The sequence below is a fragment of the Molossus molossus genome, unplaced genomic scaffold (genome assembly GCF_014108415.1).
Source record: "Molossus molossus isolate mMolMol1 unplaced genomic scaffold, mMolMol1.p scaffold_m16_p_16, whole genome shotgun sequence".
In the NCBI taxonomy this organism is placed as follows: domain Eukaryota; kingdom Metazoa; phylum Chordata; class Mammalia; order Chiroptera; family Molossidae; genus Molossus; species Molossus molossus.
This window is the reverse complement of record NW_023425351.1, coordinates 10,914,774-10,929,723: the sequence shown is the minus strand read 5'-3', so window position 1 is coordinate 10,929,723 and position 14,950 is coordinate 10,914,774.

Below are 14,950 nucleotides of genomic sequence, written 5' to 3'. Positions count from 1 at the left end.
TTAAATTGGTTGGCTTAGATAGTTTAGGCTCAGATAATATCTATTTCTTAGAATCTATATATATATATATTTTTTTTATATTATTACTTTTTTAACTTTATTTTTATTGTTGACACTATTACAGGTACCCCCCCCCCTCCTCTGGTAATCACCACACTGTTGTCTATGTCTACAGCCAGAGAACATGTATGCATAACCTAATCTCTTATTTTTTAAAAAGACCTAACAACATAATTTTTAGTGAACAATTAATACTAGTTAATAATTTGAAATAATCTGTGCAACATAAAATATATTTTACATTGTTTACATTTGACTTATATTCTTCGTAGCTCAGTATCCTCAAAGATTTAAATGACTCTAAAAAGTTTTCAATATCTTTTAATCAGAGGCCATGTTTTTCTCATTTCTTCTTCTAAATTTATCTTTTTGCCACATTAACTTTTTTTTTTTTTTTTTTTATTGATTAATTTTTGTTACAAATGATTCTCCTTTTTTCCCCCAGTGGTTCCCCCTCCCCCTTCCCTCCCCGCCCCTTCCCCCAATTGTTGTCCATGTCCACTGTTCATGCCTATATGCATATAAATTCTGTTGTTCATCCCTCTCTCAGCTCCCCACTCCTTAGGGGATTGTCCTCAAACTGTTATGTTCATTATATTCCAGAAATCAGTGAGATCATATGAAATTTGTCTTTCTCTGCTTGGCTTGTTTCACTCAGGATGATACTTTCCAGGTCCCTCCATGTAGTCTCAAAGGACAAGAGATCTTTCTTTCTTACCGCTGCGTAGTACTCCATTGTGTATATGTACCACAGCTTTTTAATCCATTCGTCTACTGATGGGCACTTGGGCTGTTTCCAGATCTTAGCGATTGTAAATAGTGCTGCTACAAAGATGGGGGTACATATATTCTTTTTGATTGGTGTTTCAGGCTTCTTAGGGTATATTCCTAGAAGTGGGATCACTGGGTCAAATGGGAGTTCAATTTTTAATTTTTTGAGGTGACACCATATTGTTTTCCATAGTGGCTGCACCAGTCTGCATTCCCACCAACAGTGTACTAGAGTCCCCTTTTCTCCACACCCTCGCCAACACTTGTTGTTTGATGATTTGTTGATGGCGGCCATTCTGACCGGTGTGAGGTGATACCTCATTGTTGTTTTGATTTGCATCTCTCTGATGATTAGTGATGATGAACATTTCTTCATATGTCTCTTAGCCATTTGTATGTCCTGTTTGGAGAGGTGTCTATTTAGTTCCTCTGCCCATTTTTTAATTGGATTCTTTGTCTTCCTTTTGTGGAGTTGTGTGAGCACTCTATATGTATTGGAAATTAACCCCTTATCTGATATATCATTGGCAATTATGCTCTCCCATACAGTGGGTAGCCTTTCCGTTTTGATGATTGTATCTTTCGCTGTGCAGAAGCTTTTGAGTTTGATGTAGTCCCATGTGTTCATTTTTTCCTTTGTTTCTCTTGCCTTAGGTGATGTGTCAGTAAAAATTCTGCTGCGTATGATGTCTGAGATTTTGTTGCCCACAGTCTCCTCTAGGATTTTTATGGATTCATGGGTTACATTTAAGTCTTTTATCCATTTTGAGTTTATTTTGGTGTAGGGTGTAAGTTGATGGTCTAGTTTCATTTTTCGGCAAGTAGCTGTCCAATTTTCCCAGCACCATTTATTAAAGAGGCTGTCCTTACTCCACTGTATGCTCTTGCCACCTTTGTCAAATATTAGTTGAGCATATTGCCTAGGGTCCATTTCTGGGTTCTCTATTCTGTTCCACTGGTCTATATACCTGTTCTTGTGCCAGTACCAGGCTGTTTTGATTATGGTGGCTTTGTAGTATAACCTGAAATCTGGTATTGTGATCCCTCCAACTTTGTTCTTCCTTTTCAAGATTGCTGTGGCTATTCGAGGCCTTTTTTGGTTCCATATGAACTTTTGAAGTAATTGTTCTAATTCTTTGAAGTATGCCGTTGGTATTTTGATGGGGATTGCATTGAATCTATAGATTGCTTTGGGTAATATGGACATTTTAATGATGTTAATTCTCCCAATCCATGAACAGGGTATGTGCTTCCACTTTTTTACATCTTGCTCTATTTCTTTTTTCAAAGACCTGTAGTTTTCTGCGAATAGGTCCTTTATCTCTTTGGTTAAGTTTATTCCTAGGTATCTTATTTTTTTTGCTGCAATGGTAAATGGGATTGTTTGCCTAGTTTCTCTTTCTGTGAGTTCATCATTGGTGTATAAGAATGCCATCGATTTCTTGACGTTAATTTTGTATCCTGCTACTTTGCCAAATTCATTTATTAAGTCTAGTAAGCTTTTGGTGGAGTCTTTGGGATTTTCTATGTACAGTATCATGTCATCTGCAAATAGTGACACTTTCACTTCCTCCTTTCCAATTTGGATCCCTTTTATTTTTTCTTCCTGTCTGATTGCTGTGGCTAAGACTTCCAGTACTATGTTAAATAGGAGTGGCGAAAGTGGGCATTCTTGCCTTGTTCCTGTTCTTAAGGGAAATGCTTTTAGTTTTTGCCCATTGAGTATGATGTTGGCTGTAGGTCTTTCATATATGGCCTTTATTATGTCTAGGTATGATCCCTCAATTCCCACACTGGTGAGCGTTTTTATCAGAAATGGATGCTGGATTTTGTCAAAGGCTTTTTCAGCATCTATTGATATGATCATGTGGTTTTTATTCTTCAATTTATTTATGTGGTGTATCACATTTATGGATTTGCGAATATTGTACCAGCCTTGCATCCCTGGGATGAATCCCACCTGGTCATGGTGGATAATTTTTCTGGTGTATTGCTGGATTCGATTTGCTAGTATTTTGTTCAGGATTTTGGCATCTATGTTCATCAGGGATATTGGCCTGTAGTTTTCTTTCTTTGTTGTGTCTTTTTCTGGTTTTGGAATTAGAGTTATGCTGGCTTCATAAAACGAGTTTGGCAGTCTTCCTTCTTCTTGAATTTTTTGAAATAGTTTGAGGAGAATGGGTATTAGTTCTTCTTTGAATGTTCGGTAAAACTCCCCTGTGAAGCCATCTGGGCCTGGGCTTTTGTTTGCTGGAAGAGTCTTGATTACATCTTCAATTTCCTCTGTTGTTATTGGTCTGTTCAAGTTTTCAATCTCTATCTGATCCAATTTTGGGAGGCTATGTGTTTCTAAAAATTTGTCCATTTCGCTTAGATTTTCGAATTTGTTGCCGTATAATTTTTCATAGTAGTTGTTAACGATCTTTTGTATTTCTGTAGGGTCAGTTGTTATCTCTCCTGTTTCATTTCTGATTTTATGTATTTGGGTTCTCTCTCTTTGTTTCTTGGTGAGTCTAGCTAAGGGTCCATCAATCTTGTTTATCTTTTCAAAAAACCAGCTCTTTGTTTTATTGATCCTCTGGATTGTTTTTTTGGTCTCTATGTCGTTTATTTCTGCTCTGATCCTTACTATTTCTTTTCTTCTGCTTGCTCTGGGGTTTTCTTTTTGTTTACTCTCTAGTTCTTTAAGTTGTGAGGTTAGGTAGTCTATTAGAGATTTTTCTTCTTTTTTGAGGTAGGCCTGTAGTGCTATAAACTTCCCTCTCAGAACTGCTTTTGCTGCATCCCATAGATTTTGTATTGTTGTGTCCTCATTTTCATTGGTTTCCAGGAAGTTTTTGATTTCTTCCTTGATTTCCTCGGTGACCCATTCATTGTTTAATAACATTCTATTTAGCTTCCATGTGTTAAAATGTCTTTGTATGTTCTTCTTGCAATTGATTTCTAGTTTCATACCATTGTGGTCTGAGAAGATGCTTGTTATAATTTCAATCTTCTTGAACTTGTAGAGACTTAGTTTGTGCCCTAACATGTGGTCTATCTTTGAGAATGTTCCATGTGCACTTGAGAAGAATGTGAATTCTGTAGTTTTGGGGTGTAGTTCTCTGTAGATATCTATTAAATCCATTTGGTCTAGTGCTTCATTTAGAGTCTCTGTTTCCTTGCTAATTTTTTGTCTAGAGGATCTATCCAGTGATGTGAGCGGGATGTTGAAGTCCCCTGTTATGATTGTATTGCTATCGATTTCTCCTTTGAAGTCCTCCAGAAGATTTTTAATATATTTTGGTGCTCCTATATTGGGTGCATATATGTTTATCAATGTTATATCTTCCTGTTGGATAGATCCTTTCAATATTATGTAGTGGGCTTCTTTGTCTCTAGTTATGGCCTTCAATCTGAAGTCTATTTTATCAGATATCAGTATTGCTACCCCAGCTTTTTTTTCTTTTCCATTTGCTTGAAAGATTTTTTTCCATCCCTTCACTTTCAATCTGTGTGAGTCTTTTGTTGTGAGGTGGGTTTCTTGTAAACAGCATATAGATGAGTCTTGCTTTCTTATCCAATCAGCTACTCTGTGTCTTTTTATGGGAGCATTCAGTCCATTTACATTTAAGGTGGTTATTGATATGTACTTATTTATTGCCATTTTTGTTTAGTGTGGTTCTATTTTTCTTCCCATTTCTCCTGGTAATTACAGCAGTCCTTTTAACATTTCTTGCAGTGCTGGTTTGGTGCTAATGTACTCCCTTAGCCTTATTTTGTCTGGGAAGCTCTTTATTTGACCTTCTATTTTGAACGATAGCCTTGCTGGGTAGAGTAGTCTTGGATTCAGATCCTTGTTTTTCATGACCTTGATTACTTCATGCCATTCCCTTCGAGCCTGTAATGTTTCTTGTGAGAAGTCAGCTGAGAGCCTTATGGGGGTTCCTTTGTAGGTAACCTGTTGCTTATCTCTTGCTGCTTTTAGGATTCTCTCTTTGTCTTGAATTTTTGGCAGTTTGATTACTATGTGCCTTGGTGTGGGCCTGTTTGGGTTCTTCTTACTTGGGGCTCTCTGAGCTTCTTGAACTTGAATGCCTTCTTCCTTCACCAAATTAGGGAAGTTTTCTGTCACTATTTCTTTGAATATATTCTCTAGCCCTCGCTTACTTTCTTCTTCTTCAGGGATTCCTATGATACGAATATTATTACGTTTCCAGTTGTCCCACAATTCTCTTAAGCTCTCTTCTTGTTTCTTAATCTTTTTTTCCTTTTGGTTTTCTGATTGGTTGATTTCTTCTAGCCTGTCTTCTAATTCACTGATCCGGTCCTCAGCTTCCCCTACTCTGCTTTTTAGACCTTCCAGTGTGTTTTTCATTTCTGATATGTCATTCTTCATTTCTTCCTGTTGGTTTTTCATTTCCAGATGGTTTATTTTCAACATTTCTATGTCTTTACTCATGTTGCTCATGTCCTTACACATGCTGTTGAGCTTCCACAACATCATGGCTCTAAATTCTAGTTCTGTTAACTTGCTTAACTGCACCTCATTTATTTCATCTTCTGTAGAGGTCTCTTGATCTTTCATTTGGCTTTTGTTTCTGTTTCTCACCATTTTGGTTATCACAGTGGGCTTTGGAGTCTGCCAAGTTTTCCCAGTGGGTGTTCGTGTTTTGCTGTTTGTGGCTCCCTCTCCTGGGTTTGGATGCACCAGGGAGGACCCACTTTAATCCCGCCAAGTCCCCTGTTCTCCGGGAGTCTGTGTGGCTCTAGCGGAGAGTTTAGCAGGCTATAGCGTTAGGAGGGCCCATGCAGGGTGGCAAGGGAGGTGGTGGGAATAATTTCCAGCCAAGTTCCCTGGTCCCGCCCAGTTCCCTGGGGGCCGTGAGTCCCTGGGGCTTCAGCGGCTGCAGAGTTTCCAGGGCCGTGCACGGCGGGGAGGGAGGCGGTAGAATTAATTTTCCGCCACGTTCGCAGGTCCCACCGAGTTGCCTGGGGGCCAGGAGTCTGTGTGGCTTCAGCTGAGAGCCTAGCCTAGCCGGCTACAGGGTTTCCAGGCCGTGCACGGCGGGGAGGGAGGCGGTAGACTTAATTTTCCGCCGCGTTCCCCGGTCCCACCGAGTTGCCTGGGGGCCAGGAGTCTGTGCGGCTTCAGCGGCTACAGGGCCTTGCACGGCAGGAGGGGAGGCAGTAGAATTAATTTTCCGCCTAGTTCCCCGGTCCCTCCGAGTTCCCTGGTCCCGTCCAGTTCCTTGGGGGCCAGGAGTCTGTGCGGCTCCAGCGGAGAGCCTAGCCTAGCCGGCTGCAGAGTTTCCAAGGCCGTGCACGGCAGGGGGGGAGGCGGTAGAGTTAACTCTCCACCGCGTTCCCCGGTCCCACCGAGTTGCCTGGGGTCTGCGAGTCTGTGCAGCTTCAGCAGAGAGCCTAGCCTAGCCGGCTGCGAGTCTGTGCAGCTTCAGCAGAGAGCCTAGCCTAGCCGGCTACAGGGTTTCCAGGCCGGGCATGGTGGGAAGAAAGACGGTAGAGTTAACTTCCCCTCTAGTTCCCTGGCCCCTGCCCAGGCCGCTGCGGACCCTGGGCTCTTGGTCCCCTCTCCCGTCCTCACAAGCCTACCAGGACTGAGTGGGTGTTTCTGGTTAAGTGGTCCTCCAAGGTGTCCTTCAGCTGCCCTTTCCTGACGGTTTGCCTTTGTTTTCGTTGTAAATCCAGTTTGGTCTTGGGAGACGGTCTGGGTCCCTCCATTCACTTCGCCGCCATTTTTTTTCCTAGAATCTATATTTTAGCAAATGACTCAGATAAGCATTCTTGAAGACTAGCATTAGAAAAGCCGGCAATTCCTTTTGAGAAACTTAAAATAAAATTTGATGCCAGAGTTCACACTCTTGAGAAGTGAAAATTGTATTAGTATTCCCCAAGTTGACTGAGGGAATGGACATTCACCTGTAGTCCAAATTATCTTCCCATGTCTGAAATAGAGACTCTTCCCCAAACAGTAATACAATTTTCAGGTGTGGGGCTTTTAACTCCACATAGAAGGTTCTGATGGACTCTGACCTTACTGGAGGCTTTCATCCCTGTGTCTCTCTTGGGTAGAAGAAGTCTGAATCTTTTAACTTGTCTCTAACAGCTGGGCAAGTAACATGTTGCTGTCTCATATTTTTCTAACAGCCTTGGTCACTTAAGAGGCTTGGTAGCATGAGACAGCTTCTGTTAAGAAAAGATTTGAGCAGCCCTGGCTGGTTTGGCTCAGCAGTTAGAGCATCTGCCCACAGACCAGAGAGTCCCAGGTTTGGTTCCCTTTAAGGGCACATACCTCGGTTGCAGTTTGTCTCTGGCCCCAGTTGGGGTCATGTGGGTGGTGGCCAGTTGATGTGTCTCTCTCACATCAATATTTCTCTCTCTCTCTCTTCCTCCCTCTCTCCCTCTCACTCTATCTGAAGATGAATGCAAAAATGTCCTCGGGTGAGGGTTAAAAAAAAAAAAAGAAAGAAAGAATTGAGCATTCCCTGTTAATTTAACTGGATAGAATTAAAAATCCCAGGACCTGGGTATAAATTCTATTTTCATTGATTTTAAAGATCAAGTAATATAAACTTTTCATTTCTCTGAGTGCCTGTACATTTGAGTTTTTCCCTATTAGCTATATCTGTGGAAGAAACATTAATGACAAGTGGTAACATTTGTATTAATTTAAAACACCAGAACTGTGTTTGCAAATGAAGCATTAGGTTAAAAAGACTTGCAGTAGTTTAATCCCATTGCCTTCTCATAATTTATGTCCCAAGGAGATGGCCACCAGAGGCAGGATTTCTGTCCCTAAGCCAGAGTGGCTTCAATGACAGCTTCTGCCCTCAAACAAAATGGTGGCATATTAAGGCTGTGGTTACCATTCCTTAGCAATGAGCACAGAGATGGTGGGGCCATGGCAGCTAGCAGGATCAGCTTGCCAGGATAAATAATTTGTAGTAGAGTTTCTAATCAGTGTCCCCTCCCCACTTCCCAGTACCAAGCCGTAAGTCTGAGCTGCACTTTGGCTGGGGAGCTTGCAGGGGGAGAAACTCTGTGCTCACAGTGGCAGTTTCAGCTGGCAGCAGTTTTAGAAAATGTCAATCCCTGCACCCATTTCCCCTCTCCCCAGCACGCAGCCATGAGGTCTGAGCGAGGCAACCCAAGCCTGCAGGGCTGTGTGGGAGGGAGAAATTTCCAGGCAGCATTCTGGGGGGATCTCAGTTGCCTGCAAGAACACCATTCTGGTGAAGGAAAAAAGACCAGCAAATTTTCCATCGTGCACACCACAGAGGACTGGGGGTGGAGGAGCTAGATGCCTTGGCTTGGCCCACGATGAACTGTGGGCCACTTTAAGTCTCAGGCTAGGGAGGAGGGGGTTGCTGGCACCAAAATTTAAAGAAGCTAGGGTGGGGGGTGAGGGTGGGGGAAGCCACCCTTAAACTTCCCTTTCCCTGGTAGCAGCTCCAAAATCACTGTGACAATCTCTCAGCATGGAGGTGAGGTGCTACAAAAAGCAGGATATGTCTCTGTGCCTGGGATGCTTCTCAAGTCTGCTGGGCCAGGCACGGAACCAATGAAATTGGCACTCAGCATATGTGCACCTCCCTTTCTCCCCACTAGTCCCAACCGCTGTGGTGGCACTGTGGGAGAGTGGGCACTGTCCCCACCTTTCACTGGGGCACAGGCAGCCACAGCTCTAGTTGGAGAAGCACTTGGATGTTCACTGCCACAGGGCTGGCCCTGGGTCTGAAACAGCAGCGTCCAAGGCGGCAACAGGCAGAGAAAAGAAAGCAGATTGCCTACTCAGGAATTAGAATGGGAAAGAGAGAGATGCATTATGGAATGCCCAGAATAGGGAAGCTAAATTTAATTTCTCACCAGACTCTAGAGAATCCAGGCCAGGTCTTTGTTCTTCCTGGTACAGGTCATACAGGCAGAAGTTGCCCATGGTGTGCTCTTTCACCCTCTGAATGCTGTTTTGGAGGCTGCAAGAGGATGTTTCCATGCATTCCACAAGTCCATTCTCCAGGTTCTCACTTCCCTTCCTAGGTTGCCAATCTGTTACCGGAGAATTGTGTGAGTTGCTTTTCTCCATTGCAAGTGGGAGTGGGGTTCTTGGGGTGCTGCTAAAATGAGAATTTCCAGAGTCTCCTATGGGAGAATGAGAGGTGGTAAAAAGCTTTATTTGCATGAAGGTACATATCTCAAGTTCTAAAGTCCCATTTGCCTTAGCCCAAAGTAGAGCCAGAAGCAAAGCCAGTGTCCAAAGTTTCCATTCCCTGGTGGAGTTGAACCCAGTGCAGCATCAGGCTAATCACAGTCTATTAGTCCATTGTGTGAGCCACATGGGTGAGTGCAGGAGCATGAGAACCCTGCAAGCCAGGAGTCAGATGTGAGCAGCAAGAAAGCAAGAAGGAGAGAACTCTTTTTGTTTAGGAGTTAAGTATCTCACATTTCTCGCCCTTGCAGTGTCCATGCCTGTTTTGGCCAATGACTCTGTCCCAGATGTGACTGACCGGAAACCATCTTCACACATCATTCAGACCTTATTGGGCATGTGTTTAAACTGCCTCTGTCCAGTGCCTTCCCCCATCAATCTCTGGGGAACAGACTTGGAGAATGTTAAACTGTAGCTTTCTGGCAGAAGTGTATAGATGGCATGCCTGTATTATCTAGTCTTCCTTATTCTCCTTTCCTGTTAATTTATAACCAGGTTATTGAAACAGTATCAGTAGAAGATGTGAACGTCACAATTAGTTAATGTAATTTAATTGTACATGTACAATCCCATATTTACTTGTTAAGAATATATCAGCATTTCTGCCACACAAGGACTATTTATTTTTTAAAAAATCACTTACATACTAAATCTTTAAAAAAATGTCAGCAAGTTTTGAAGATTTGATACCAGAGAGACCACATTCTGATATTGAAGTTGCTCAAGTTAGAAATCAGTCATAAAAATGTAACTAGATTGCTAGCCATAAGAAAGTAGATAAAAACCAAACCTAACACCCTGCCATAAACAACTCTAAAATCTGAAAATATATATTAAAAAAATAAAACAATTTGCATGCATTGTAAAGCAACCAATGCAGGCTTATAATGATGAAAATTATAAAAGATAAGTTCTACTTTTTTTGAGAAATGGCAATAATATTGGTATAAGCATAATCTTTTTACATAGTACATATCTATGTATTTTCCCTCTTGTGTCTTTTTCTTTATCTCTTTTTTTCTTTCCTTTCCTTTTTTTTCTCTTTCTCTCTTTCTCCCTTCTCTCTCTCTGTCTCTTCTTTTTGTCTTTCCATCTTTCTTAAATCAATGACATTACTTTAAAATTATAGAAATTCACTTTTCTCTCACTGTTCCAAACTAGTATGATCTATGTTTAGATTCCGGCATACATATGATAATTTAAAAAATTGGTTTGTCAGCAATTTTTGACAGAGGAATGGAGAAAAAGAAAATTTCAATATCATCATATAATTTACATATTCATAACATTTTTATATTGCATAATGACAATCAATTTTATGCTCTTGCTCCAGGAGTTGTTTATATGGAGTTAATTCTGTATAAGACATTGTATCTTCTCATGAAAGAAGCACAGATTTGAGAAATTTTACATATTTAAAAGATAAATTAAAAGTATATCCCAATTAAATTTATATTCGTGTCTTTGCCAGAAAAAATTCAAGATTATGTTAATGTGACTAAAATGAGTGTCGGTCATTTAAATCTAAAAATTTGAGGTAAATATGTTTCTTGCCTTCTGTAAGAATTGTGCACTTCACCACAATAGGCTCAAGTGCCAGAGACAGTGAAAATCCCACTGAAACACTTCTTGAAAACACATTAATTTACGTGCAATACAATTCTGGGAATTGAATTCTGGTATGAGTAAAATAAAACTTCGGTTTACAAAAATAACTAGTTATCAGATCAAAATTGATATAGTATTGTTTATAATTTCTGTAAAGATGTAAAACAAGCAATTGTTGACATGGTGCATTACCTGTTGAGACACTGTACGACATAAACAAACAACCAGAGTTGAATTATGCTTTTTTGTGAAGGAAACTCGTGAACTTTCATTTGTATCAAAAGAGACATCATTCTTTCTTCTTTCTGGGAAGACATTGGAGATGTTCAGTCTCTTTTTATTATGGTACATTTTCTCTTTAAAAAACATACCTTTATTGAGATGGAAATTACATTCCATAAAATTCATCCATTTAATTTGCACAATACAATGTTTTTAGTATTCTTACTGAGTTGTACAATCAGAATCATGATCCTAAAACATTTTCATTACCCCAGAAGAAACCCCATGCCACTGACCATCATTCATTAGTACTCCCTCCCTGGCCTACGTAACCACTAATATACTTTCTGGTTTTATAGATTTGCCTATTCTGGACATTTCACATAAATGCAATTATATAGTATGTGGTCTTTTGAAACAGGCTTATTTTACTTACCATAACATTCAAAGCGCACTTGTATAGTATAGTGTATTAGTATCACATTTCTTTTTTTTTTCTTAATACTATTCCATGGTATAGATATATGACATTATTTATTAATTTATCAGTTGATAGACATTACAACTGCTTCCACTTTCTGACTATTATTAATAATGCTACCAGGAACAGCCTTGCACAAGTTGGTGTGGAAATGTGTTTTTATTTCTTTGGAAAAAACGTAGGAGTGAAATTGCTATGTTATATTGTAACTGTATGTTTGATATTTTGGGGGCACTCCCAAACTGTTCTTCAAAGTGAATGCACCATTTTAAATTCTCGTCAGCAATCAATAATGGTTCCAATTTCTCTGCATATTTTCCAACACATGTTGTTGTTTGTCTTTTTGGTTACAGTCCTTCTAGTGAGTGTAAAGTACCGTTTCATCATACATTTGATTTGTATTTAATTAATTATTGATGATATTGAGCATCTCTTCATTGCGTCTGGTCATTTGTACATCTTCTTTAGAGATATTCTAATTTGTAGTTAGAATTTATGCCCATTTTACATATAACTGAATAATTATTGTTATTATAATGATTACTACAGTTATAGCTGCTCTTTATATGGTCTGGATATGTCTCATCAAATAAACCATTTTCAAGTATTTTCTCAATTTGAGGGGCTTTCGTTTTACTTCTTAATCTTATTATTGCAGGATAAATTTTTATAATTTTGATGAAGTTTATTTATTCTTCATGTGTCACTTGTGCTGATGATTTACTTTTATGCTTTATTCTGAGAGTTTTAAGAATATTTTATATATTCTTACATTTGGCTCTATGATCCATTTTGAGTGTTTTTCTTTTTTTATGTATATGATGTAATGTGTAAATCCAGCCTCATTATTTGTCATGTTGTTGTCCAGCACCATTTGTTGAAAAGACTCTTCATTCTGTGTTGACTGGTCTTAGCATATTTGTTACAAATCCATTGACCATAGATGTATGGGCTTATTTTTATAAACTTTCAATTATATTCCACTGGTTTATATCTCTATCCTTATGTTAATATGACAGCCTTGATTACTGCAGTTTTGTCATAAATGTTAAAGTTGGGAAATGTGAGTACTCCAACTCGATTGTTTCTCAGATTGTTTTGGCTATTTGTAGTCCAGTGCATTTTTCTTTTTTCTTTATTATTTTTTAAATGTTCTATTGATTCTACAGGGAGAAGGAAAGGAGAGGGAGAGAGAGAAACATAATGAAAGAGAGAAACATTGATTGGCTGCCTCCCACACACCCCTACTGTGGATCAAGCCCACAACCTGGGCACATGTCCTGGCTGGTAATAAAACCAAGGACATTTTGGTGCACAGGGCAACCCTCAACCAACTAAGCCATACCAGTCAGGGTTAGTCCATTGCAGTTTTTTAAATTTTTTTTTTAAATTTATTGAGGTGACATTGGTTAATAAAAGTATATAGGTTTCAAATGTAAAATTGTATGATACATCATCTGTATATTGTATTGTGTGTTCACCACCCAAAAGTCTAGTCTCCTTCCATCATCCTTTATCCTCCCTTTACTCACTTCTGCCTTTCCCACCCCTGCTTTACCTAAGGTAATCACTATACTGTTGTTTGTGTCCATGAGTTTTATTTTTTTTGCTTAGTACCTTCAATTTTTTTACCCAGTCTCTCAAACTGACTCCCTTCTGACAGCTGTCAGTCTGTTCCGTGTATCTATGAGTCTGCTTCTCATTTGTTCGTTCATTCATTTTTTTCATTAGATTCCACACATGAGTGAAATAATATGTACTTGTCTTTCTCTGACTGATGTATTTCACTTAGCATAATGCTTTCCAGTTCCACCCATGCTGTAACAAAGGCCAAAATTTCATTCTTTTTATGCCTGAGTAGTATTCCATTATGTAAATATACCATGAAATTTTTTTTTTCTTCATTGATTTTAGAGAGAAAGGAAGGGAGAGAGAGACACTGATGAGTGATAACATTGATTGGCCACCTCCTGCAAGCCCCCTACTAGGGATTTGGCCCACAAACCAGGCATGTGCCCTGACTGGGAATCTAACCAGCAACATCTTGGTGCATGGGTTTATGCTCAACCACTGAGCCACACAGGCCGGGCTATACCACAGTTTTTGTATCTACTCATCAGCTGAAAGGAACTTGGGCTGCTTCCAAATGTTGGCTATTGTAAATAAGGCTGCAATAAACACAGGGGTGCATATATACTTTTGAATTGGTGTTTCAGGTTTCTTTGGATATATTTCCAGAAGTGGAATTGCTGGGTCATAAGGCAGTTTCATTTTCAAATTTTTAAAAATTAATTAATTTATTTATTTTTGTTACAAATGTTTCTTTTTTTTTTTCTTTATCTTCACCCGAGAACATTTTCTCATATTTTGTTCAGATAGAATGGGAGAGAGAAAGAGAGAGAGAGAGAGAGAAAGAGAGAGAGAGAGAGAGAGAGAGAGAGAGAGAGAAATCTGGCTTGAAAGGGACACATTGAGTGGTTGCCACCCACACGACCCAACCAGGGCTGGGGACAAACTGCAACCGAGGTACGTGCCCTTAGCGGGAATCAAACCTGGGTGTCTCTGGACTGCAGGCCGACCCTCTAACTGCTGAGCCAAACCAGCCAGGGCCAGATGTTTCTCCTTTTTCCCCTCAGTGACCCTCCTCCCTATCCCACCCCCCAGCCAAGCACTGTTGTCTATGACCATTAGTTATGCATACATGCATAAAAGTTCTTTGGTTTATCTCATCCCTCTCCAACACCCCTCACCTCTGAACTTTGTCAGTCTGAACCATACTCCTTTCTATGTCTCTGGGTCTTTTTGTTTATCAGCTTGTTTTGTTCATTATATTTTACAATTAAGTGAGATTATGTGGTATTTGTCTTTCTCTGCTTGGCTTGTTTCGCTTAGGATAATGCTCTCCAGGACCCTCCATATCGTCTCAAAAGATGAGATATCTTTCTTTCTTACAGCTGTATAGTATTCCATTGTGCACATGTACCACAGTTTTTTATGCACTCATCTACTGATGAACACTTGGGTTGTTTCCAGATCTTAGCAATTGTAAATAGTGCTGCTATGAACGTAGAGGTACATATATTCTTTCTGATTGATGTTTTAGGCTTCTTAGGGTGTATTCCTAGAAGTAGGATCACACGGTCAAAAGGCAGTTTAATTTTTTAATTTTTGAAGTAACACCATAGTGTTTTCCATAGTGGCTGTACCAGTCTGCATTCCCAACTAGCAGTGTACTAGAGCCCTCATTTCTCCATACCCTTGTCAGTACTTGTTGTTTGATAATTTGTTGATGGTGGCCATTCTGACAGGGATGAGGTAATACCTCACAGTTGTTTTAATTTGCATGTCTCTGATGATTAGTGATGTTGAGCATTTTTTCATATGTCCCTTGGCCATCTGTATTTCCTGTTTGGAGAAGTATCTGTTAAGTCCTCTGCCCATTTTTTTTTATAGGGTTCTTTGTCCTTCTGTTGAATTGTATGAGTACTCTATATATTTTGGAAATTAACCCTTATCTGATGTATTATTGGCAGTTATGGTCTCCCATATAGTGGGTTCCCTTTCCATTTTGATGCTTGTTTCTTTTGCTGTGCAGAAGCTTT